Here is a 26,768-nt window from a genome sequence, read left to right on the forward strand (position 1 = left end):
CAAATAATTGATGTGATACTAAACATAGCTCTGACAGACTGGGTGTTGTAACATGTATTTTTTTGTTTCATTCAAAAAATCACTTGAAAAATATTTTGAAAAAAAATAAGGAAAGAGGGAGATGTAACAAATTGTATATCAGAATCAAAGCACAAAAGAAACAAAGTAATATATCGGAGTTGCACAAGAAACAAGTGTTAAAAGGGTTAAATCTTGACCCGAAATACTATAAGTTGTGTTTTATAGAGTTCGACAGGTCCGCAATGATATATATGACTGGTTCCGCTGATAGCGCCGATTACGATTGGGTTCCGGACCTGATATCATATATGCCATGTTTTATAATGTTGGGGGGTCCGAAATAACATAGAGCTCTTATTATATATGTATGTGATCTCGTCGATTGCGATTTGCGATAAGGGTCGGAACCGAAATATATATACATATGTTTTATTGTAAAGTTCGGCAGGTCCGCTATATTAAAAGCCCTTCATATATATTTTGTTTATGTAGTTTTATATGTATTTCTATTGTAAAGGGTTATAATAGAAAGGCCGGACCCAAAGCATATACATATTATGATTTATAAGCCTGGCGGGTCCGCGATCATCACATAACACTTTATATATATGTATATGGCATGCCGATTGCGATTTGCGATGGGCCAGATCCGATAGTTGATATATATTATGTTATATAAGTCCGACAGGTCCGCAAGGCATATGAAAAGGTAGATTTCAAGTTATAAGGTAGGTTTTCAGGTGGAGCAAAAATGGTAAATGGTTTTTATTGGAACTCACCCGATCCCACTTATCATTCAACACGTAGTAGCCGGGTGGAGAGAGGAAACTTCCCATTTCGGGTGGGTATTCTTCGGGCTTATGTCCCACCCGAAACCTTTATAGATCGTCTGATATGAAAAGCGTAGATCTACAGTGGGATGTATCGGCAGAAAGGTATACCTCGAAAATTGTGCAGAGCCCATATTGAAAGTAGAAAAAGCATGTTTTATAATATATTTTCAGTATAAAAGGTTTATAATAGAAAAGCGCAGATATAAAGGATTTGCGCATAAGTCCAACACTTCCATAGTTATGCGGCCAAAGGGTGCGTAATTTAAGTTTTATAGTGATTATCGGGCTGATTGCGATTTGCGATGGAAGTCAACAGAGCCCTGAATGAGTGGATTTGATAGGTTTATAAAGCAGGATTAACTCTTTGAGTTTCGTATTAATCAAAGGTTTGCGTTAATTTCGTTGTGTAAAGTGGAAAATTAGGGTTAGAGCCGAAGCTGAAGAGGAAGACAATACTGTATGTTTCTTTGCATTTTGGCCAATCATAATGCCCATGTAAGCCCAGGATTACCGAAACTAAATGTATTTCATTATGGCTAAAATGAATTAAGCATCATTAGGGTATTTATAGAGGAATTCGGCAGCACATCAACAGAGCAAGCCAACAGTTATCATCCCCTTTTAAATCCAGTTAAGTTTTTGTTATTTCATGTTCTTTGACATGTCTTTTACCCTCTGTAAAATTCTATAATAGTTTTTACTTCATATAGTTAGAAAAGTAGTTAGATAATTTGGGCAGTTTCAGAAATCAACAATTGTTCCATAATGTATAAAAAGAGGAAAATTTACTAAGAAAGGGTTTGAATTTTGGAGAACCGGGAGACTAGGCCACTGTATTCCTGATATCATCATTGTTTAATGAAAGAATCAAAAGTTTCCATGAGTTGTTGAGTATAATTTTGTAACCTTCTCTGTTATGTGTCATGTTATGTTTTCTTCTTTCAAGTATAGTAATGAAGCTGCAGGTCTTTATTTGCTTATGTAGATAAAGTTAAAATTCCTTAAAAGAGCGCTCCTATACTTGAAGTTCCCACCTTCTTTCTAAGTTATAGATAATAGTTTTTATGAAAGACCAGCATATTATCTTTAACATCTCCCAGAATCACAGATGTTAGTTTCTGTGTTAAGCAGAATATTGTCTATGATTTAGTTCTCATTTCCATAATTCTTCTAAGTGATGGATAATAGTTTCTGTGAAAGATCAGCATACTATATTTAACTTTTCCTTCAAGCTTTCTTCATTCATCATTTATATCTAGCAACAAATGGCATTCTGAGATGTTCTAGTCATACATGTACTAAGGGTTAAAGACCAAGTTTCTAGGTCCTTCATTTAAAGATACAACATATATCTAAGTGACAAATAAGTGACAGTAAATAATATTTATTAATGTCTTAAGCACAATTTCCCTATAGCCAGGAAATTGGTTTCTTAAGGAACATCATTAATTGGCACCATTGCCAGGGAGAAAAGACAGGAATACTTTTCCTTGGGTTTCAATATTTTCCTCTGGTTGTTCAGTGAGGAGGAAATATTTGGCTATTTTTAATCAAAGCAATAACTCTGGCTTCAAGAAGGCCCCATACTAGATTAGAAACTTCACAACAGAAGGTTCAAGCTCTTTCAGATCCTAAAAGGCTAGTTTCAAGGAGGGTTGGAAGGTATAGGATTCCAATTACACCAATTCCTACATTGTCTGCATCAGGCAACTATTCACTTGAACATTCATCTGATAAAGAGTCATCTTTTTCATCATCTTCATTTCAGGAACCTAACTGTCAAGAGCAATCTTTAGAATCTGTTACTTTTCATTTATATGCTATAATCATTCAACCTCAACCAATAGCCACATTACCACCTGTGCACATTTCATTTACCTCTCAATCAGGTTCCACATCTGTTGGTAATCAAAGTTCAGTAAACATGGCAGCACTTGCATTCTTAGTGAATAGGTATGCACCTCTTCAACTACCACAACCATTCAATCAAATGCCACAGGATTACCTCAAAACTCTTCCTTGTTTTTCAGGAGAAGATGAACAGAAAACACAGAATCATGTAGTAGTATTTTGTAATTTTGCAGAAAGCCTAAATGTTGAACATTTAGATGTTGTTCTAAGACTCTTTGTTCAGTCCTTGGATGGAGAAGCAAGGAAATGGTTCAAAGGACTTCCCAATAATACCATTCCTTCTTGGGAAGAGATGGAACATGTGTTTATTCAGAGATGGGGAGAAAGAAGGGACCATGGATATTCATTAACAGAGTTTAATGCCACAAAGAAGAATTCTGATGAAATTGTGGCCAAATTTGTCAGAAGATTTAACAAATTGTACAATAGTCTCCCAGTAGAGATTAAGCCTCCTCTTGCTGGTGCAAAAATAACTTTTGCAAGGGTTTTTGAATCAAATTTTCGATTCAAATTAAGGGAAAGAAGAGCTCCAACCCTTGATCAAATCCAAACAGATGCTTTAGAGATAGAAGCAAATCTGGTGGCTGCAGGAAAAGCACCAGAAACACAGCCTACCCAAGACAAGGGAAAGGAAGAGATATAATCCTCTCAAAGTCAATCATTGGAGGATATGTGTAATGTAATTAAAACTTTGTCAGATAAGTTAAATAGGTTAGAGTTAGAACATAAGAACTCTTAGAGACAAACACAATACAATAAGAACTTTAATCCCCAATACAGAAGACAACCTTTGCAAATCTTGCAAAAGGAAAGGAAAGATCAAAATCAAATTCAAGCACCATTATATATAGAAGTAGCTTCTGGTGAAGAACAAACTGAAGATCAAATTTCTACATTATATGCAGTAGATGAAGATGAACTTGGAGTTGAAGGAGAAGAGTATGTGTATGATGAAGTAGATGCTATTCATGATGAAAATGAAATTGATGAATATTGGAAACAATTCTCTGATTTTATGCAGGCTGAACTACATAAGAAATATGACCTGAGATCTAAGAAAATATCAACAAATCAAGAAAATGAAAGTGAGTAGCAAGTTTCAACTTCCTCACCAAAGGCGACTCGACAAGAATCTCAGCTTGTAAAACAAGTAAATAAAGGGAAGCAGCAATAGAATGAAAATGACAAGACACAAATACTTCGAGGTGATTCTTCACAAGATCAAACTAGAAAAATTCCTTTGGAGAAACTTGTTTCAATTCCTCAAGTAATTCCAGTCATGAAGAAAGGTGAAGATGAAAATGAAAAGACTGCTAAACAGGGTCACTTGTTTAGTCTTACTAAGGAGTTGTAAAAGGTAAGAATACAAGTTCCCCTTACAGAATTGGCAAAAACACCTACTTATCAAAATGAGATTGCTGAGTTTATTAATTTAAAAGAAAATGAGAGTGACACTGTAAATCTACAGGAGGATAAACCAATAGTGGTTTTTGGTCCACATATAGAGGAAGTAGATTCTTCAATACCTCCTTTTTATATTTCCCTATTGGTTCATGATTTACTCCTACATAATTGTATGTTTGATTCGGGAGCTTCACATAATCTTATGCCTTTGTCAGTGATGAAGCAACTAAATCTACAAGTGACCAAACCTTATAGGGATTTGTATTATTTTGATTTGAAGAAGTTCAAGTGTCTGGGCATTATTAAGGATTTGGTAGTGTCACTAGCCCAAATTCCAGCTAGAAGCTTGGTCATGGATGTTGTAGTAGCAGATATTCCTACTAGATTTGGAATGCTTCTATCTAGGTCCTGGGGGGCTAAATTGGGAGGTGTTCTGAAACTAGATTTTACATATGTTGTTATACCGATTTTTGGTGGGGAGGAGAGGAGATTGTACATAGAAACTAGGTTTGTAAAAATAATTACGAAAAGTGGAGCAAGCAATTCACCTTTATATAGTCAGGACAAGAATGACTTCACTTGTTTCACACTGCATGATAATGCAAAGCGACCTGAAGATAATCATAAGCAACTTGCTTCAACCAATGTAATTACAGATCTGCAAACAGAAAAAGTGTGGAAATGTTTCTTTTATGGAGCTTATTCCAAGGAAGGAACAGGTGCTGGTTTTCTTCTAATTGCACTTGGAGGTAATATGTTCCCTTTTTCTTTTAAATTAGAGTTCGAGGCAACTAAAAATGTGGTAGAATATGAGTCCTTTATTATTGCTCTACAAACAACCAAACGTATGGAAGTCAAGTCAATTTCTGCTTTTAGAGATTCAGAGCTAATTATTAAGCAGATAAAAGATCACTGCCAAACAAAGCATCCTAGGCTCTGGGCATACAGAAATGAGGTATAGGATTTGATTGAAAACTTCTTTGGAGCTTTTAACATTCAATTCATTCCAAGAGATGAGAATAGATTGGTAGATTCATTGGCTGTGGTTGCGAGCACTTTCAAGCCTCCTATTAATCCAAGACTAAGATATGAGGTAGAAATGAGACACAAACCTTCTGTTCCTGATAATGTTAAGAAATGGCAAGTTTTTGAAGATGACCAACAGATTAAGGAGTTTTTGACTATGGTTGAAGAGTTCCAGGGCACAAAAATTGACCAGGATGAAGAAGAGAAAACAGAAATTGCAGAAGCCGGTGGTTTAAAAGATTCAATAGAAAATCAGAGGATCTTTCAATTGAAAGATAATATTATGCCAAAGGGACTTGTTCCTCTTGAAATGATTTTTAATTCCAATGATGTGGCTATGGACTCAGGGAAAATATCATAGGATGAACATATTCAGGATCACAACATTGGAACTCAGGAGAATCCCAGGTTAGTCAAATTATATGCTGGAGTTTCACCTAATTTTCAAGAAAGATATATTAAACTTTTCAATAATTATGTTGATGTCTTTGCATGGTCCTATGAAGATCTCAAAACCTAAGATGTGAATATTATTCAACATAAGATTCCATTGAAGTGGGGGGTTAAACCCTACAAACAGAAGATTAGACAGATAAATCCTCTGCTTCTACCATCAATTGAAAAGGAGGTCAAGAAGTTGCTTGATGCCAAAATAATAGTCCCACTCAGGTATTCTGATTGGGTGGCTAATTTAGTACATGTGAGAAAGAAAAATGGAGAAATAAGGTTGTGTGTGGACTTCAAAAATCTCAACAGGGCTTCTTTGAAAGATAACTATCCATTGCCTAAGATGGATCATGTGATGCAAAAGGTAACGAGATCTTTTAGAACGTTAATGCTAGATGTATTTTCTGGTTATAACTAGGTGGTTGTGGATAAGGAGGATCATAAGAAAACAATATTCACAACTCCCTGGGGAACATTTATGTATGCCAGGATGCCTTTCGGATTGATGAATGCAGGTGCTACATTTCAAAGGGCTATGGACATTGCTTTTGTTGTAGATAAGTTTGTAGTAATATATTTAGATGATATTATTGTTTTCTCAAAGTCTGATGAAGAACATTTGGATCATTTGAGAAGGACTTTTGATAAATGTAGAAGATTTGGACTTTCGTTAAATCCCAAGAAATCCATTTTTTCTCTGGAAGAATGAAAACTATTGGGACACATTGTTTCAAAAGAAGGAGTGAAGATAGATCCAGCCAGAGTACAAGCTATGCAGAAAATACCATTGCCCAGGAGTAAAAAGGATATTCAAAAGTTTATGGGAAAGATAAACTTCCTAAGAATATTTGTATCCAACTATGCAGAAATTTTAAAAGAAATTACTAATATCCTAATGAAGGAGAATGAAGTGAGTTGGACCAAAGAAGCTAGAGCATCATTTTCCAGGATTAAAGAGGCATTACAGGAAGCTCCAGTCTTGATCAGTCCTGATTACCAAAAGCCTTTTCAAGTTTTTTCATTTGCATCATCAAGTTCAGTAACTATTATCTTACTGCGAAGAATGATGAAGAGAGAGAGCAGGCAGTTGCATTATTCAGTAAGATTCTTAGGGATTCTGAGCTGAAATATAATATTTTTGAGAAACATGTGTATGCTTTGGTAAAATCCCTAAAAGCTTTTAGAAATTATGTGTTGTAGTCCCATCTTTGCTTATATGCCAAATGTTGCAGTGAAAGATGTATTATTAGAGGGAGATGTAGAAGGCAAAAGAAGAAAGTGGATTGCCAAGATCCAAGAATATGATTTGGACATAAAACCCACAAAGTTGGTGAAGGGACAAGGATCAGAAAAAATGTTAACAAAATCAAACTTACAGGCATTGGGAATTAACTTGTTGGCACCTATGGATGAAAAAGTAGATGAAGAAAGTGAAGGAGAGCAAGATCCAGGTATGAAAATCAGGTATAAATTTTTTTGTTTAGAATGGTATAAGCATATAATTCATTATTTGTGCTTTCTTTCTTGTCCTCAATCCTTAGATAGAACAAAGCATAGGGCACTAAATATCAAGGCACAACCATATGTGATTGTGGAAGGCAGATTGTACTGGAAGGATCCTGCTGGAATTTTATTTCTATGTTTAATAGAAGATGAATTTACAGAAACAATCAAAGATTGTCATGAGGGGTTTTATGGAGGACATTGCAGTTGGAAAGTAACTGCACATAAGATCCTTCAGGTAGGATTTTGTTGGCCTAATTTATTTGGTGATACATACAAGTTTGTTAGAAGTTGTCAGAAGTGCCAAATTTTTGCTGAGAAAAAGAGGTTAGCCCCTTTACCTTTGATTCCAGTTTTCACAGAGGAGTCGTTTAGACAATGGGGATTGGACTTTGTTGGAGAAATAAATCCACCTTCAAGCAAACAACACAAGTGGGTTCTCACATCAACTGATTACTTCACAACATGGGTAGAGGTAATTCCTACTAAGAGAGCAAATGATCAGATAGCAATGAAGTTCCTGAAAGAAAATATTTTCAGCAGATTTGGATGCCCTGTTAAAATTATAACAAACAATGCTCAAGTCTTCAACTCAAGTAAGTTCATTGCTTTTTGTCACAAGTATAATGTTATTTTGTCCCATTCAACAAGTTACCATCCTTAGGGAAATGGATTAGCTGAATCTACTAACAAAACTTTGATGAAGATCCTTAAGAAAACCATTGCAGAAAATCAAAGAGACTGGGATTCTAAGTTAAAGTTTTCTCTGTGGGCTGCTAGAGTAACTACAAGAAGATCTATAGGGAAATCACCTTTTGAATTAGTATATGGAACTCAGGCTCTGTTTCCAAGTCAACTTGTAAAGCCAGTGATTGCAATGATTCAAGAGGCGAAAGAAGAACCAAATGCTTTGATAAGAAGAATGAACAAAGTGGTGGAGCTAAGTGAGAACAGGGACAAGGTAAGAGACAACTTGATTATATATCAATCCAAGATGAAAAATATTTTTGACAGGAAAGCCAAGGAAATTGATTTTAAAGTTGCAAATTTAGTATTGAGATGGGATACCAGAAGAGAAGATAAGGGTAAACATGGGAAGTTTGATCCTCTCTGGTATGGTCCTTTTAGAATTTATGAAGTGAGATCCAATAATACCTTCATCCTTGAGAATATTGATGGTGAACTCTACAGCTGTTTGTTAATGGGCAATACTTAAAGCACTACTTCCAGTTCTAAAGAATAAGCATCATTTCATTGTAAATACCGGAGTGAAATCAGTGTACAAATGTCATAGCATTTCATTTTATGCAAAAAAATATATGACTCCATGCCCAAAGTGAAGGAACTAATATAAGGTTGTTAGTGCTTCTGTGGAAAAAACACTATCCCCAAGTGGAGCTAGATGTTGTAACATGTATCTTTTTGTTTCATTCAAAAAATTGCTTGAAAAATATTTTGAAAAATGATAAGGCAAGAGGGAGACGTTACAAATTGTATATCGGAATCAAAGCACAAAAGAAACAAAGTAATATATCAGAGTTTCAAAAGAAACAAGTGTTAAAAGGGTTAAAGCCGGACCTGAAATACTATAAGTTGTGTTTTATAGAGTTCGACAGGTCCGCAATGATATATATGACTGGTTCCGCTGATAGCGCCGATTGCGATTTGCGATTGGGTTCTAGACCCGATATCATATATGCCATGTTTTATAATGTCGGCGGGTCTGAAATAACACAGAGCACTTATTTTATATGTATGTGATCTGCCGATCGTGATCTACGATAAGGGCTGCACCCCAAATATATATATATGTTTTATTGTAAAGTCCGGCAGGTCGCTATATTAAAATCCCTTCATATATATTTTGTTTACGTATTTTTATATGTATTTCTATTGTAAGGGGTTATAACAGAAATAATGGACCCAAAGCATATACATATTATGATTTATAAGCTCGACAGGTCCGCAAGGCGTATGAAAAGGCAGATTTCAAGTTATAAGGCAGGTTTTCGGGTGGAGCAAAAACTGTAAATTGTTTTTACTGGAACCAACCCGATCCCACTTATCAATCAACACATAGCAGCCGTGTGGAGAGAGGAAACTGCCCATTTCGGGCAAGTATTCTCCGGGCTTATGTCCCACCCAAAACCTTTATAGACCGTCTGATCTGGAAAGCGCAGATCTATTGTGGGATGTATCAGTAGAAAGGTATACCTCAAAAATTGTGTGGAGTCGAAAGCGGAAAAAGCATGTTTTATAATATATTTTCATTATAAAAGGTTTACAATAGAAAAGCACAGATATAAAGGATTTACGCATAAGTCCAACACTTCCATAGTTATGCGGCCTAAGGGTGTGTAAGTTAAGTTTTACAGTGATTATCGAGTTGATTGCGATTTGCGATGGAAGTCAACGGAGTGCTGAATGGGTGGATTTGACAGGTTTATAAAGCAGGATTAACTCTTTTGAGTTCCATATTAATCAAAGGTTCGCATTAATTTCGTTGTGTAAAGTGGATAATTAGGGTTAGAGCCAAAGTTGAAAAGGAAGACAATCTGGTATGTTTCTTTGCATTTTGGCCAATCGGAATGCCCATGCAGGCCCAAGATTACACAAACTAAACGTATTTCATTACGGCTAAAATGAATTAAGCATCATTAGGGAATTTATAGAGGAATTCGGCAGCGGATCAATAGAGCAAGCTAACAATTATCATCCCCTTCTAAATCCAGTTATGTTTTTATTATTTCATGTTCTTTGAGGTGTATTTTACCCTCTGTAAAATTCTGTAATAGTTTTTACTTCATATGGTTAGAAAAGTAGTTAGATAATTTGGGTAGTTTCAGAAATCATCAACTGTTCCATAATGTATAAAAAGAGGAAAATTTACTAAGAGAGGGTTCGAATTTTGGAGAACCCAGAGACTAGGCCACTGTATTCCTAATATCATCGTTGATTAATGAAAGAATCAGAAGTTTCCATGAGTTCTTGGGTATAATTTTGTAACCTTCTCTATTATGTGTCATGTTATGTTTTCTTATTTCAAGTATAGTAATGAAGCTGCAGGTCTTTATTTGCTTATGTAGATAAAGTTAAAATTCCTTAAAAGAGCACGCCTATACTTGAAGTTCCCACCTTCTTTTCTAAGTTATAAATAATAGTTTATGTGAAAGACTAGCATCTTATCTTTAACTTCTCCCAAAGTCACAGATTGTAGTTTCTGTGTTAAGCAGCATATTGTCTATGATTTAGTTCTCATTTCCATAATTCTTCCAAGTGATGGATAGTAGTTTATGTGAAAGATTAGCATAATATCTTTAACTTTTCCTTCAAGCTTTCTTCGTTCATCATTTATCTAGCAACAAATGGCATTCTGAGATGTTCTAGTCATACATGTACTAAGGGTTAAAGACCAAGTTTCCAGGTCCTTCATTTAAAGATACAACATATATCTAAGTGACAAATAAGTGACAATAAATAATATTTATCAATGTCTTAAGCACAATTTCCCTACAGCCAGGCAATTGGTTTCTTAAGGAACAAAACTGATTATGGTTGACTGAATATGAGTCAAGAGACAATGCAGAAAGGATGACTCATGTTTAATTCCCTTGAACAAAATCACGACTCAATTGTGACTATATGGCAGTATATGATAACTTTGTATATGTTTTTCATGTAGGAGGCATAAACAAGCTCTCCATATGATTGGAAGAGATAACCAACTAGAGGAGTATTAACTCAATAACAAGATTATAGCTCTACTAAGTCAAACTAAAGCCCATCCCGATGGAGGAAAGACTTTTTTTGAGTGCTTTGTTCAAGGGTGACACAAATTAATCTTGTTGCCAACAATGATGGAAGTAAAGTCTTGTTCTCGCTCTTTTTTGGAATATATTATTTTTTGTCTTTTTCATATTTGAAAAGCCTAAAAAATAATAAAAGAATGCTTATGGTACAGTGGGAAGAACGAGTGTCCAAATATAGATGCGCTAGTTCATGGGAGGGTAACATTCCTATGCTCAATGCAAGGTGACGAGACTAGTCAATGACACTCAAAGGAATGTTCTTTCCACGGGAAAAATGTGTCAAGTTGCAGAGGCTAAGTGATTGCAAGGTTGATTTTACAAAATGACATGGTCAAAAAGTGGCTTATACATGAGTCCAAGTGAAGCCAGATTAAGGCCAAAAGGTACAAATAGTCAACATGTAATGCAATAGTACAACTCAACATGTGGGAGCCTCTAGGGTATAAAGCTAGAAAGATAGCGAAGAAGAAGGAGAATGAAGCTTCATTGCAAAAAGTCATGGCGGGACTAAAGAGGACTCCTGAGCCTACTCAATCTTTACAGCATGGGAAACATATGTCAGCGAGGATCTAACTAGGAAGCCCATGTAAAGGAAGGCTCTACCATCATGTCATGATTTTATAAGTCGACGAGTGAAAATGGTTTTAAGAATCATAACACAATGGGGTCGACCCTAAGGCAACATATCACAGTATGGAGGCTAGAATGCATAATGCAACGAAAAAGTGATCTTCCCTAACCTATATGTTAGTGACGAAAAACTATACCTTCCATGTCAAATCAGCGGTCATGTAATCAAAGTAGTAGAAAAAATATGAAAGTATTCAATTTAACCTAAAAGACAACCTATCCTAGCACTCAAAGCCAAAAGGTCACAAAGTTTATAAAATTATTAAAAATAAAAGATAAACTTTGTAAAAGTGGGTTTTTAAATTTTTTTCAAATTACAAGTTATAAATAGACCTTTTGTCCCAACAAACCTCATTTGTGTTTTGAATAATTGAGAAAAGGAGCTCTGGAGAAAATACCAACAACCACAATCCACCTTTATTTCTCGGCCTGAACAGTTACCAAACGTTTAGGTATTCCTCAAATTCAATCTTTTAATGAATTTATGTACATTTCAAACATTTTTTCAAGATTTTTACCGTAGAGATCTTGTTTTTATATTTTTTCTCTATGCATACGCGGGTTGGGCATATCGAAGTCATGTATGAGTAAGCCCTATACGCAACTGTGTATGAAGTGAACCTGCATGTGCACAGTGAAAATTTTCAAATTATGAATTTTAATGGATGAAAATGTTTGAATTGCAGGATGACTATCACATGGAAATAAAGAGAGCATAGTGAAATATACTATGAAGTAATGAATGACCTACCGTCACTGGATGCATTGAGAGGGTGTGGATTATTGAAAATTTTCAAAATTCCTAATATGAAAACCAACACAAGGTTGTTGGAGATTCTTGTGAATTACTGGGATCTAGAAGAGGATGCTTTTATGATTGATCAAATGCCCTTGCGAATTGAAGTAGAATGTATCTACTTCATCACTGAACTTTCCCAAAGAGGGGAGCCAGTTAACTTGCAAGGGAAGGCTAGTGGCAACCTCATCGTAAATGATTATATTCGCATAAATTTCCCCTCGAATAATGAGAAGGTAGATACACAAATCCCAATAAAGAATGTGGAGAGTCTACCCCTCAGAATTCTCCTTTTTACTATTGTGAGGGTAGTAGGTTCAGCTTCATTGCATCAAGCATTGCGTGTTACAATGATCCTAGCAGTCGATTGCCTCACCACAGTTTTTGATTGGTGTACAGCCCTACTGATCAATATGAAAAACCAACTTACTTCTATAAAAAAGAGTAATACCAAACATTTTGGGTATGGTACCATCCTTTTCACTTTCTTATTTGAGAGGATACTAGGGCTTCAACCCAAAGTGTTCTCTACCATCAACATCCCGAGGGATCCACGTATATTTATATGGGCTGATTTGATGAAGAGACTAGGGGTTGGCGAGGTCCCTAGAACAACTTATGATGATGAGTTTTTCCTTTGGTGAGAAAAAAAAAGTCATTGCCATTAATGACTACCCCTATGCAGGTATGGACTTTAGAGGGGATCCAGATCTAGTGCTTCCACCAGATGTTGCATGGGGTGCCATAGGTAAAAAAAATAAAAAAATTTAAAGTTATTTGATTTTTTTTGGATTTCAAAAAATTATGAATTGAAATTGTTTTTTATTATAAAAATGTTCTTACAAAATTATTTGATCATGATACATATGTGGGACCAGTAAGACCTGGCGGTCTGCCCAAGCATAAGTGTCGTGGAAGAGACGCGGAGAGTGTTGCAGTTGAGACGGAGAGACTCCTCCATACCATAGAGAGGAACTTGGGGAGGGTAACTCACTAGGTACCTATGGCAGTGATAGAGGATCTACAAGAGGCTATGTGGAGACGTGTGGTGGACTACCACGAGATTGGGTGTGGCTCTTCCGATGGGTGGCTAATTCCATCATCTTCTTATGAGATGCACATATGGCGTTGGACCCATATATATAGATTAGATATGTCCAGATTTTGATAGACATGATCAGGCTTAATCCCTAATTTTGTAGGACATTTTGTCTCGAGTTTGTATAATATTTTGAACAAAAACTTCTATCTATATACAAACAGTTTCATGATGTGATAATCATATATACAGATGATGCTCGATTATTTTTTATTTTTAATGTAATGAATGATTAATATGCCAATCTAATGCTTGATTATCTAAGGAATCAACAAATGAGTTTTCTGATCGTGGAATATGAATAAATGTTATAAATTAAATGATCTTTGTAATAAATGCACTCTCAGAAATTGGCGATATAAAGAAGGATCTCTCACACGATAGATGTTGTTTAACTAAGAAACCACCAATTGTGAATCCAAGTATACTACTAACGAATCAATATCAAGAGATATTGCTTCATATAGCAGGTTAACCATAGCAGTATATTCGGCAACATTATTTGAAGCAGGGCTGATACATATGCCTCTTGAAACCAACAACTGATCGGATGGATAGAAATTACCCAAGCTGCGGAAGCCAAATTCTGTGTATCTCGACTAGCACCATTGACGAACCCTAGATATACCAAATCGTCCATCGACACATGCCAAAGCAGATCAAAAATATCGATATCACTATGAAACCTATAGACAGATATGCAAAAATATATGCAATATCTACAACCAAGCAAATGCTAGGTAGAAACCTACACATTATACTTTTTAGGATAGAGCCCATTTCTGGGCTCTGAAAACTCGTTTTCGTCAAAATCACCCAAATTCGTAACCTCCCTTTTTTAACACATTTTTAACGATAAAAGGACCATACCAAATGGGTTTAAACTTACCTGCCCCCAAGGTGCCTTTGTCTTGGTCATACACCCAGATAAGGTCATCTTCAAAGAAAACCCTAGGATGCACAACCTTATCATATTTGGACTTTCACTCTTTTTTTTATGAGCTTCGTTAATTGTGGTAGCATCTCGATGCTGCTCGTCAAGATGTTCAAAATGAACAAGGTGTTCTTCAAGACTAGAAGTGTCTAGAAGAAGTTCTACATCTAATTTAAGAGAAGGAATTTCACATTCCAGAGGGAATATCGATTCCAAATCATAAACTAGTTGAAAATGAGTGAAACCCATTGTGGTCTTAACCGATATCTGGTATGCCCAAAGCCTAGGATATAACATGATATGCTAATTGGATCGAGCCTTATTAATTTTCCTTTGCAGGATAACTTTCAGGGATTTATTCACGACTTCCACCTGACCATTGGTCCGAGGATAGTAAGGAGACAAACTCTCCTTTCGGAAACCCAACTTGAAAGCCAATTCAGCCATCATCTAGTTCTAGAAATGACTACCATGGTCAGTGATAATCTCCTTTGGAATACTAAAATGAGACATGACTTGGTTAAAAAGAAACAAGGCTGTTATTTCACCATCATTCACAACAGTGGGTATAGCTTTGGCCCACTTGGTAAAGTAGTCCATTTCTAAAATAATATACTTATGACCCTTTTCTGAAGGCAGGTTACAAGTTGTAAAATCATTGCCACACTTTGTGAATGGATCAATGGTAATAACGGGAAAAAGCGGAGCTAGATGAGCGCACAGTTTTTGAGTGTAAACCTGACAAGGATGGCAATTTTTTACTGCTTCAATACAATCTTTGAAAATCGAAGGCCAAAAATACCCTACACGCAAGATTTTTTGGGTTGTAGCAAGCCCAAATAGATGACCACCACAAGCTCCACTTTGGAAATCATTCAAAATTGGCTTGGCTTCTTCTAAGGTTAAGCAACATCTATGGATTGAATCCACCCTATGATGATATAAAGTGTCACTGATAATAACATAATGTTTCACTAAGTGATGCAATTTTCTTCGCTCATCCTTTGAAAGAGAGGGGAAACTTCGAAGTTTGAAGATATATAATAATATATCCATACCAAGGATCTTGTGAAGAAATAAGAAAAATATGCTCATCAGGGAATGATTCCTCATAAACTATTTCTTCTTCACAAGGAAACTCTGAAATTAATTATGCAAATACTAACAATTTATTAGATTTGGTTGACAAGAACTTGAGATTGAACTCTTGTAAAATAACAATCTATCTATTATATTTTCCCCCAATTACTTGCCTACTGAGAACAAATTGAAATGGATTGACAACTGCCAAGACAAAAAAAAATCTAAGCAAAATATAGTGTCTAAGTCGCTGGACAACATGAACAACTTCCAAATCTAATTTCTATGCAGGAGAATATCGTAGTTTAGGACCTACCAAGCCTCAGATTAGATAATAAATCACGTTCTTGTGGAGAGCATCGTCTTCTTGAACCAAAACCATACCAATGGTCTATTCTGCCACAACAAGATATAAGATAAAGTCCCTGCTATAATCGGGTGAAAACAATAATGGAGTATAGGTCAATGCTTTTTTCAAAGCATTGAACGAACGCTTAGTGAGATCGTCCCACATAAATGAACTTCCTTTCTTCAGCGATCGCATAAATCCCTTTGTAATCTCAGCATAATTAACTATAAATCTCCTCAAGAAATTGGCTTTTCCTTGGAGACTTTGAAGTTAACAGATGGTATATGGGGGAGGCAACTGAAGTATTACCTCAACCTTGAAAGGATCTACATGAATCCCTTCAGTAGATATGATGAATCCAAATAATTGACCAGATGTGATAGTGAACACATTTATTTGGATTCAATCGAATTTTGTAAAAACGACATCGCTCAAAAACCAATCGAAGATGATGAGGATGATCAATTCTCTTTCGATAATGAACATCTAGGTCATCCAAATAATTTTCGATGATATGTTTGATATCGTGGAAAGCGTAGGACATGACTCGCCGAAATTTAGCTTCGACATTTTTAAGGCCAAAAGGCATCTTCTTGTATGCAAAAGTACCCTAGGTGTAGATAAAAGTGGTCTTTTATTGATCTTCAAGATGGATAGAAATCTCATTAATACTCGAGAAATCATCCATGAAGGAGAAAATCTAATTTCCCACACATTCATCGATAATCTGATCAATAAACGGCATTGGGAAATTATCTTTAGGAAAAGCCTTATTTAAATCCCTAAAGTCTATGCATATGTGGATTGTTCCTTTTTTTTATCAACCGAGACTGAATTCAAGACCCACTCAGTCAATAGAATGGGGTATATAAAAACCACCTTGAGCAGCTTCTCAACCTCAGCTTTGATAGCTACTGCTTTCCTAGGGTTTATTGGCTGAAGCTTTTTTCGTATAGGCTTCACATTCACATAATTCTTTATCTCATGTTGGACTATTATGGATCAATTCCAGACATTTCCTTATAATACCAAGAAGCCACATCAGGGAATTCTTTAAAAAGATGAGTATAGATTTGAATTTCTTCAGAGAAGCATTCAGCTCTGATAAAAACATTCTTAATTACATTGGGATTCCTGGAGATGTTCACCAGAATAGTTTCTGAAATAATAGACATGTTACCTTCGGTAAAACCTGTGCTGGGGCCAAAGGGTTTGAAACTTTGTGAACATCACTAGTCAATGAAGGAATAGACAAACTTGATTCTAATTCACACAAGTCTGGGAGAAAATATGACTGATGATGCAAAACATCCCACGATCTGTCTATACTCGTATTGCTTCTAGGATTGCTTCCTCATATGATAAAAATTTATCAAGGCATTCCATATAAGAAGTAGAGTCAAGAGTCCAAGTCGGAGCCACATCTCCATCCAATTCCTCCAGTGAAAGAGGAGTAGGATTAGAATCTGTAGTGTTGACAATACATTGATAATAAATTTCAGTTGCAGACATAGGATATTCCATTTGAACCACTTCCTTGCTTATAATGTGGTTGTAGAAGAGGGTAAGGGCCAAGGATCCGAAAAATTATTAGTTTTAAAGAACTCTCTTCGAGAAGGGTTCTTGGGTGATGAAATAGAATTTATTCGAGCAACAGGAAAAGGAAGATCAAAAGTACCCATCAATGAGGAACACATTCAAACTCCTAAATTCTTAACAGGTTGCTTGGGATTATTCACCAAGGGAATGGAGGAATTAGATGATTCATTGGATTCATTCGGAGAGTGCTCCATCTGATCAACAATAACAATTCTCCCTTCATGGGGAAAGCATAGGATGCGAAATACCGATGATACAATGGCATGCATTTCATAAATCCAATTTTGTCCCAATAGAAGGTTATAATCCAAATTTTCATTGACTATTTCCACTTCTATATTGACCACCTTACCCCCAACAAAGATGGGAAAGGCTGGAATAATTCCATAAGACCTATGAGAATGACCATCAAATGTAGTTAAGAGAGTAGGTGAAGCAATAACTTGAGGAGATTGGATAGCTTTCCAACATGCAATAGACATGACACATGTGGAAGCTCCCTCATGAACTACAGTACGAAATATATTGATCTTTTGATATGTAGATTCAATTTGGAAAGACATGTGATGAGGTAGTCTCTTATTAATATTTGACATGTCAAATGTAACAATAAGAGATTTTTTCGGATCTATAGCCCTAATCACAGTGAGAAACACACTCCTTTGTGTTGTACATGACTTGAGTACCTCTAATTCAGACATCGCACAAGGGATTTTGGCTAGATATTCAATAGTGGAGTAGTTCTAGGCATCCCTGTCATTAGGGTTAATCGTCAAACATTTTGCAGAGCCTTTCGGCATATGAGGTATAGACTCAACTGCTTGCCTCTCAATATGGAGTGGCTCTCGAGGATTTTGGTTCACCATAATCATGTGATATTGTAGCAACATCGACATGAGTACTCATCATATATACATTGGATGTATTTCCCCCTTCCTGGTTGCCCCTTGTGGGGTTTCTAGTACCAGCATTCACGCCAGAAAATATTTGCTGCCCTTGGGGAAAAGGGTTAGTTAGAACTACCTAGGAGCTAGAAGAACCCTGGTGCACTAACAAGCGTTGAGCATCCTAAATCTTAGGGAAAATATGAGTTAAATGGTCTCCATTACACAATTTGCAAGGGAAATTAACTTTCTTTTTAGAATCATTTTTACCCTCCTAAGTATTATTACTAGGTATGTTCGCATTACCCTTCCCATCATTATCTTTCTTCTTACCTCGTCACTTTTTCTTCCCATCGGATTGTTGATTTCATTTGGGGTTGGAAGATTGGATAACGTTAATAGCTGAAGGTTGAGAAGATGTAGACACTAACGACGATGCCTGAATTGAAGAAGCAGTTTGTAAAGACAAATGTTGTAATTGACTTAGCAGGTCTGCCATGCTACTATCGATCGATTCGAAAATCCCATCAACATGGGGACTTGGCTTTAGTTTAGCTAAATTGATATTGGATCGAGGAGCATCAGGTAAAATCTTCTCAAGAATCCCAGACTGAAAATATTTAAGTTCTAATTTTTTGGCTCTAAAGATAGCCTGTTCTTTGGTGAACACTCCAAAGATTGATACATCCTTACAAATTTCTAGCTGTAAAGATTTTAAAAACCATTCGAAAAAGAATTCATTAGGAATATAGGCTTTAATGAGCCTCTTCCTTCTTCACCATTCTTGAATATGGTCAGAAATGTGAGTTGCCGTATCTTGTTGGAAACTAGTCAATAGCTTAGTTCCAACATTATACTGATCGGGCAACTGAAAATGGTTCACAAACATAGTAGCCAACTCACCAAATGAAGAAAAATTACCCTCATTAAGCTCTATATACCATTTAGTATCATTTCTAGTTAAGGTGTGCTAAAACAATCTCAACCTTATTGAATCGTCAATTAGGGAGTTAGATGAACACCATAAATGAAATGTTGTTATATGGTTAGTCAGATCCTCCCCAGACTTTCCTTCGAGTTTTGGAATATTCGATGGAAGTTTGGTAAGAACCAAATGCCACACCGGATTATATCGGATGGAGTCATTTGTCAATTTTGAGAGATCTGGCAAGTTTAGGGTTTCCAAGAATGGTAAGCGCAGAGGAGCTTGAGAATTCCACCCACTATGAGATGGATTCCCAACAGTCTAAAAAGAATATCTTGGATTTGTAGAGGCACCAGGTTGCCAAGGATTTCTCGTAGAAGAAATTGAACTGTAACAAAAAGCTTGTGGTCCAGAGAAATTTGGAGTTTGACCAACTCCTGTCAAAAAGTTACCATAACTAGGAATATTTCCCCCAAGTGAAGTATTAAAAGGAGAGGAGAGCCCTTGGTAAGGGTTCCATGCATTAGCGAAGGGAGAAAAATCCTGAAAGGAACTTACAAAGGAGTAAGGAATGTTCCCCTGTTAACAAAAATAAAACTAATTCCTGGTTCCTAAACCACTAAAATAATGGTTAGTCCACCCTTGAAAAGGATTGTAACTTTGACCTTGAGTGGAAAAAGGAAGAGATCCTAAAGAAGAATTAGAATGAGGTATATGACCACTTCGAAAAGGAAAACCCTAAAAAGAGGCTGAACCACTATCCATAGAAGTCATGGCTATGGAAACAGTGGATGGGATAGATAGAGGAGTTAAGGGAATTGCACTAGAAGACATCCCAAAGGGGAAGGAACTAGTGTGGAAGCAAAAGCTTGGTTGCCCCCACTCGAAGATGGAATAGAAGTAGAGCCAAATATTGCAGTACTAGGAGTGACAATAGATATAGCAATAGTACCTCCTCCTTGAACCGAAAGAGGAGTATGCTCACTAGTGTTGGGCCACTAATTTGTCATTATTATTATCACTTTTTAACGCCTATTTAATCCATTTCTACCCTTCTTTATCACATCATTTATCATAATTTATCATATAATTCCATTTTATATTTATTTATGCTCTTATGGATAAATAATATTTGTTCTCCTTTATTTTTAATAAATTGATGATCATTACACATGATTTTTCCAATGATGGTTTATTAATGAATTTGTTGTAACATCACTCATGATTTTAACCTTCAATATCTTTTCCAAATTGCAAATTTGATTTCGAGCTCATAATTAAATATTCCAACTTAGAAATGTGTTGGAATAAGAAGTGATAGTCTTGCACTGGATGTTTCAGACAAATGAAGAAGAATCGACAAAATCTGAAACATGGGTTTTGTCCAGAACGGACCAAGTTAGTTTTATTTTATGTAGTTTTCCAAAATTCGGTTTGTATTAAGAGAAATGGAAGGTTCTTCGAAGATGATTTTCTTAGATTTGCTTGCAGCCGTTTTCCAAATTCTTCCAATTGCAATACCAAATTCAAATTGTTCTTGTTGAATGTTGATGGAAAGATCTTCCAGATATGATCTTGCTGATCAATTTGTTTTGTACAATCCAAATTTGTAATGGAAATCATTTTGTAATCAACTTTTTTCTAACTTCCCTTTGCTTTCTATGTATTTAAATGAAAACAAAGATCAAAGAGAAGGGGATAATGAGGGGATAATTAGTGGGATAATGAAAACATAATTAGGAGACAGGAGATGGAAAATTATTAGATAGGATGTAGAAGGAAAGATAAAAAATGAGAGATGGGATATGAAAAATTGTTGAATTTGAGGAAAGCTAAGAACTTCATTATGTTGTAATTATTTCTCTCATATATTTTAATAAAGGAAGCTATTCACTGAGTTCTACATCTATTACTTGTAATCTGATCTAAATTATTTCTCGAGGCAGAACTGAGTCTTGGACAGTTGGGCCCACTACCTTGGACGAGGTGCTACCTTGAACAAGTAAATCAATGTAGTTATGTGTTTGTTTATTTGAATTTCACTTGTCATTCCTTGAAGTAGATTTCCTTTCTTTTAACTAATTTGTTGTTTGTTGCATTTTCCAGATTTGTTATTTCATCCAATTTCTAGATTTTATTTAATTTGTTGCTCTAGATTAGCATTTGAATTATGTTGGGTGCAATAGATTAAATTTCCAATTCAGCAATGTGTGGTTTAATTTAGCAATGATTCAAGTTGTGTGATTATCATAATTGTTTTTCCTGTCATTTACTTTCTTCTTTTTAATTTTAGTTTTATTATTCAAGTCTTACATTTTGTTTTTTGTTGAATGAGCTTGATAGTATAGAACACAATCATATAGAACCAGTGTTAGTTGTTGGTATTATTATGCATATATTTTGCCGATTGTCTTGAAATAAAAGGATGCTCCTTGGGTTGATAATTAATGTCTAGGTGATTAGTTGTTTTATTTATTTATTTATTAAGTAATTAATTTTACCCAACATTTTGGCGTCGTTGCTAGGGAGACAGTCAAGTTTCACTACCACACTAATATCTGGTTATAGATGCATACCTGACTTCGTGAGAGTTGGAGATTGAAAACGGAAGGTAAGAACCTATGTGTGCATCTTGGGGAACTAGTGATGGGTCTACCCTTAGTAGTCAGGCTTAGGTCATATAGCATGCACTGATAGAAGTAGGAATTTTAGAGGTAGAATTTTGAAAAAAATCTCATAATTCCACTCAAGTGGTGATGTGAACACCACCCATTCCACTAACTAATTGACATGAACATTTGAAGGAAGAGCCTCAAAGAAACACATGAAGAACATCTTCTATTAAATTCCCTATCAAAGATCTAGGAAGATGACACAAATGCACATAATTCCTCCATCCGCTCTACCAAATTTTCATGGTTTGGAAAATGAAGATCGAGATACATTCTTATTTGAGTTTGAAGTACTTTGTAGAGGATATGATTATTGTACTAATGATCAAACATTGAAAAATTTTCCTCTTAATTTAAAAGGAGCAGCTCTCTAATGGTTTATGAGCCTTGGTGGGAACTGCATTCAAACATGGGAGGACATGAAGAATGTATTCGTGAAAGGGTATCAAGCCTATTGCCAGGCCAGTGAAGATATTTTTAGTATGATGCAAGGGAAATATGAAAGCTTGGAGGACTATGTAGAGTGATTTCAATACAACCAATCAAAGCATAAGTATTTGGAAAAAGAGATCTTAAAAACACTCCTTCTTAAAGGAATCAAATATGAACTTTTAGAACTCTTAAATCTAATGGGAAAAGGTGATGTTTTTTAGTTATCATATGATGATGTTTGTGAATTATGCATAAGGTATTCAAGAGGAATCTCCAAGGCCGTAATAATTCTAGAGAAGTTTCTTCTTTATTTTCCAAATCTACTACAAGAACAAGAGATATAGGAGTTGAAATCAATGATTTATTTGAACATTTTAAAATTGGTTTTATTAGCTCTCTAAATTCACAATTGGATGTTTTGTAGGTTCAAAAAAAACAAGAAAGTGAAAGAAGTGTTTTTCCCTCATTATCGAAAGGAGCATCCCATAGATAGTCACTCTTCCTTATCTAGGATGGAAGTAGCATATCAAAGAGATGGGGAAGCTGCAACAAGGTCAAAACCATGGAAATCATGGCCTACATGTATGGTTCAAAACACTTCCTCTCCATTTTATTACTTACATAATCCATTATGGAATACTCATGTATTAGGGCAGTCATGTCAATCTCAACATACTCTCCCACATCTTGTAGCACAAACACATCATCCATATTCTTTTCCAGCTTTTCAACAACATCTTCCTTGCCTATCAAATCCATCGACACAATCCAATCAACTACATCATCAAAATGCTCCATGCACTACATAATTTCCTGCTCAGCTCATTCCACACCCTCATCATAATAAACTAGTACAACATGCTTACAGTGTTGAACTGCAAAATTTACTTACCCTTCCCACCCATTCTATCTCATATGCACCATTGCAGAAAATTTATATTGAGATTATGAATGTTTCAAATCCAGAAATTGTAGAAGTTATGGAAGAAAATGAGGTTTCTTCTAGTTTGCATCAGCAAGTTGTTTTAAAAAATCAAGAATTTCATGATATGACGATTATGGGAAATCAAGAAAGTAAAGGACATACTGAATATTGGTTTAACTCCATCATTTTTTTGCAGCATCATTCCATACTTCAACAATTTTGACACCATATTTTTAAGGGAAGTTGGCTTCTCATACCATAGTATTTATTAGCATGCACTTTTCAAATTTGGGTACGTACATACTTGAGGCCTTATTTCAAAAATGGTTCCATTGGAAGTACTCTTATATGTAAACATATTTATCTTTCAAAGCAGAGTAGGTTAGTGTAAAAAATAAAATAAATAAGGACATAAAAAATACATTTTTTATTCTTATGTAAAAATAGTTGTTTTTCTTGAAACACGCTATGGAAATCAACATCGATGATAAATATTTTAATTTATTTGTGTATTTAGATGTATTGTATTGAAAATAACATTTCTACAAACACTCATATTCATTTTTATCACCAATTTGGAAAAATTGCTTGAAAGTCGTATTTTTTGGCTTGCAGGCTTGATGAAAGTTCTCACAACACAGTGGGGACAGTCATGTTTTGAGGGACCAAAAGGGAATATTTTTAAATCTGTTTCTATACTAAGTATCCCTTGATTTCTACTTTCCCATCCAATTTAAATCACTCCATTTGGATTTGAAACAAAGAAGTTATAACCAAAACATTGACAGGGTGTTTAATAGGCAGCTCACGAACAGAGTTGGAACAGTTAGTTTTTGGAGGCCTAAATGACTATATTTTTAAAAAATTTCTCTATGGTATATTCCACTATTAATATAGTTTACAAGGCAATTTGAATCACTGAATTTTGATATCATATGAGAGAGTTATGACTAAAATACTGATTGTCTATCGTAAATCTGCACTTTTAAAACTCTGTTTTTCCAGCTGTTCACTTGCGTATTTGACCCATTAATTCTTGTAGTATTCAAAAAATGTTTCTATTGGAGATATATACATGAATATAATTTAATCTCCAATTTTAATTATTTGAATCTGTCATCAAATGAAAAATTAATACTTAAAATATCCACTGTTGGTCTGAGATGGGAAATCGAAAATGACTTTGTTATGCAGTCCATTCTAAGTAAATGTGATAGATCATCTCATGAAATTTTCAAAACCTGTTTCTATTTGTGATATAAATTTTAAGTAGCTCTCATTTGGCTTTGGAATCACTCAAATCAGACGAAAATCAAAGGAGTTATGATTAAAACATTGCTGGTTAGTATGGTCGACCACTGCTCTCCCGCAGGTGACAAATAAATTTTTCTTTGTTTATCTTTCTATGGATTTGTTTTATGGAGTAACTAATTATTATGTTTTTCATATGTCTTGGATTATGAGGGCCCGATCACCTCTCTTCTTCCATGATTTCATGTTTTATTCCAAGTAGACACTCGTTTTTTGCAAGTTCCAGGATAATAAAATAAGTCAATTTATGAACGAGTGATTCTTGAAAGAAATGTTAATGAAACAAGGGCATTTCATCTAATTCATTACATAACGGATTCATAACAGAATAAATGGAGAATTGATTTCAATTTGAAGATTCATGTCATCGCTGTCAAAACATTTTTCCAAGAGATCATTTTTTTCCATTGACAGATTGATATTCCCTTAGGAAATAACATCATAGATGTTGTAATTTAATTAATTAATTTATTTACTATTTTTAAATAAAGTGTTGTTTCTTTTCTGATTTCTCTTATGTTTTTGTGTTTCAAGTGTTGCTTCCTTCAAAGTTGTAGTTTCCGTTCCGTTGGCGAATGAACATTTGTTGTCCAGTCAATTGAACAGTTGTTGTTCGGTAGAACGAACAACTCTAATTTGTTTTTGGGTGTGTTTAATAATTGTTGTTCAATCAATTGAACAACTCCAATTTATTTTCTTTTCTTTTTTGTATTTTGTTGTTCAATCGATTGAACGATTGTTGTTCAATCCATTGAACAACACTGATTTTTATTTTTATTTTTTTTCAATCGATTGAACGATTGTTGTTCAATTAATTGAACAACACATATTTTTGTGTGCATATTTATATTCAATTGATTGAACGATTATTGATCAATCAATTGAACAACACTTATTTTTTTGTGTTTGTTGTTGTTCAATCGATTGAACAATTGTTGTTTAATCAATTGAATAACACCTTATGTGTTTTGTTGTTCAATCGATTGAATGACTGTTGTTCAATCGATTGAACGATTGTTGTTCAATCAATTGAACAACACTTATTTGTTTCTGTGTTTTTTTTGCTGTTCAATCAATTGAACAACACTTTCACGTTTTTATGATTTTGTTGTTCAATCGATTGAACGATTGTTGTTCAATCAATTGAACAACACTTTTGTGTTTTTTTTTCATTTTTTTAATTCAATCAATTGAATGATTGTTGTTCAATCAATTGAACAATACTTTTTTGTTTCTATGATTTTGTTGTTCAATCAATTGAACGATTGTTGTTCAATCAATTGAACAACACTTTCGTGTTTTTAAGATTTTGTTGTTCAATCGATTGAATGATCATTGTTCAATCAATTGGACAACACTTTTGTGTTTTTTCAATTTTCCTGTTCAATCGATTGAACGTTTGCTGTTCAATCAATTGAAAAACACTTTTGCATTTTTTTCGATTTTGTTGTTCAATAGATTGAATGATTATTGTTGAATCAATTGAAAAACACTTTTGTGTTTCTATGATTTTGATGTTAAATTGATTGAATGATTCTTGTTCAATCAATTGAACAACAATTTTGCTTTTCTACGATAAATTTGTTTTTCAATCGATTGAACGATTGTTGTTCAATCAATTGAACAACACTTTTTGCGTGTTTGTTGTTCAATCGATTGAACAATTGCTATTCATTCAATTGAACAACACTTTTTGCGTGTTTGTTGTTCAATAGTTTTAAAGGTTGTTCAATAAATTGAAAAACACTTTTTGTGTGTTTTTTGTTCAATCGAATGAACGATGATTGTTCAATCAATTGAACAACACTTTTTGCGTGTTTTTTGTTCAATCGATTGAATGGTTGTTCAATCAATTGAACAACACTTTTTGAGTGTATGTTGTTCAATCGATTGAATGATTGCTATTCAATCAATTGAACAACCCCGATTTTTATTTTTGTGTGTTTGTTGTTTAAATCGGTAGAATGAATAATTGTGATTTCTCTTTTTTGTTTCATCGTCAATCATTCTTTTTGCCATTTTTTCTTTCTCTTTTATGTTTCGAATAAAAACCATCTATTTGGATTTAGAATTTGTACCCGAGATAAAGGAAAAACAATAATATTAATACCATTATGACTTGTAAAACCTTTGATGGTTATCTTTATTCCGAAATTGACCCGGTTCATCTATAAAATG

This window comes from Pinus tabuliformis, chromosome 2_2 (genome assembly GCF_031772625.1).
Source record: "Pinus tabuliformis cultivar Carrire ecotype Pingquan chromosome 2_2, CPIR1, whole genome shotgun sequence".
Classification (NCBI taxonomy): domain Eukaryota; kingdom Viridiplantae; phylum Streptophyta; class Pinopsida; order Pinales; family Pinaceae; genus Pinus; species Pinus tabuliformis.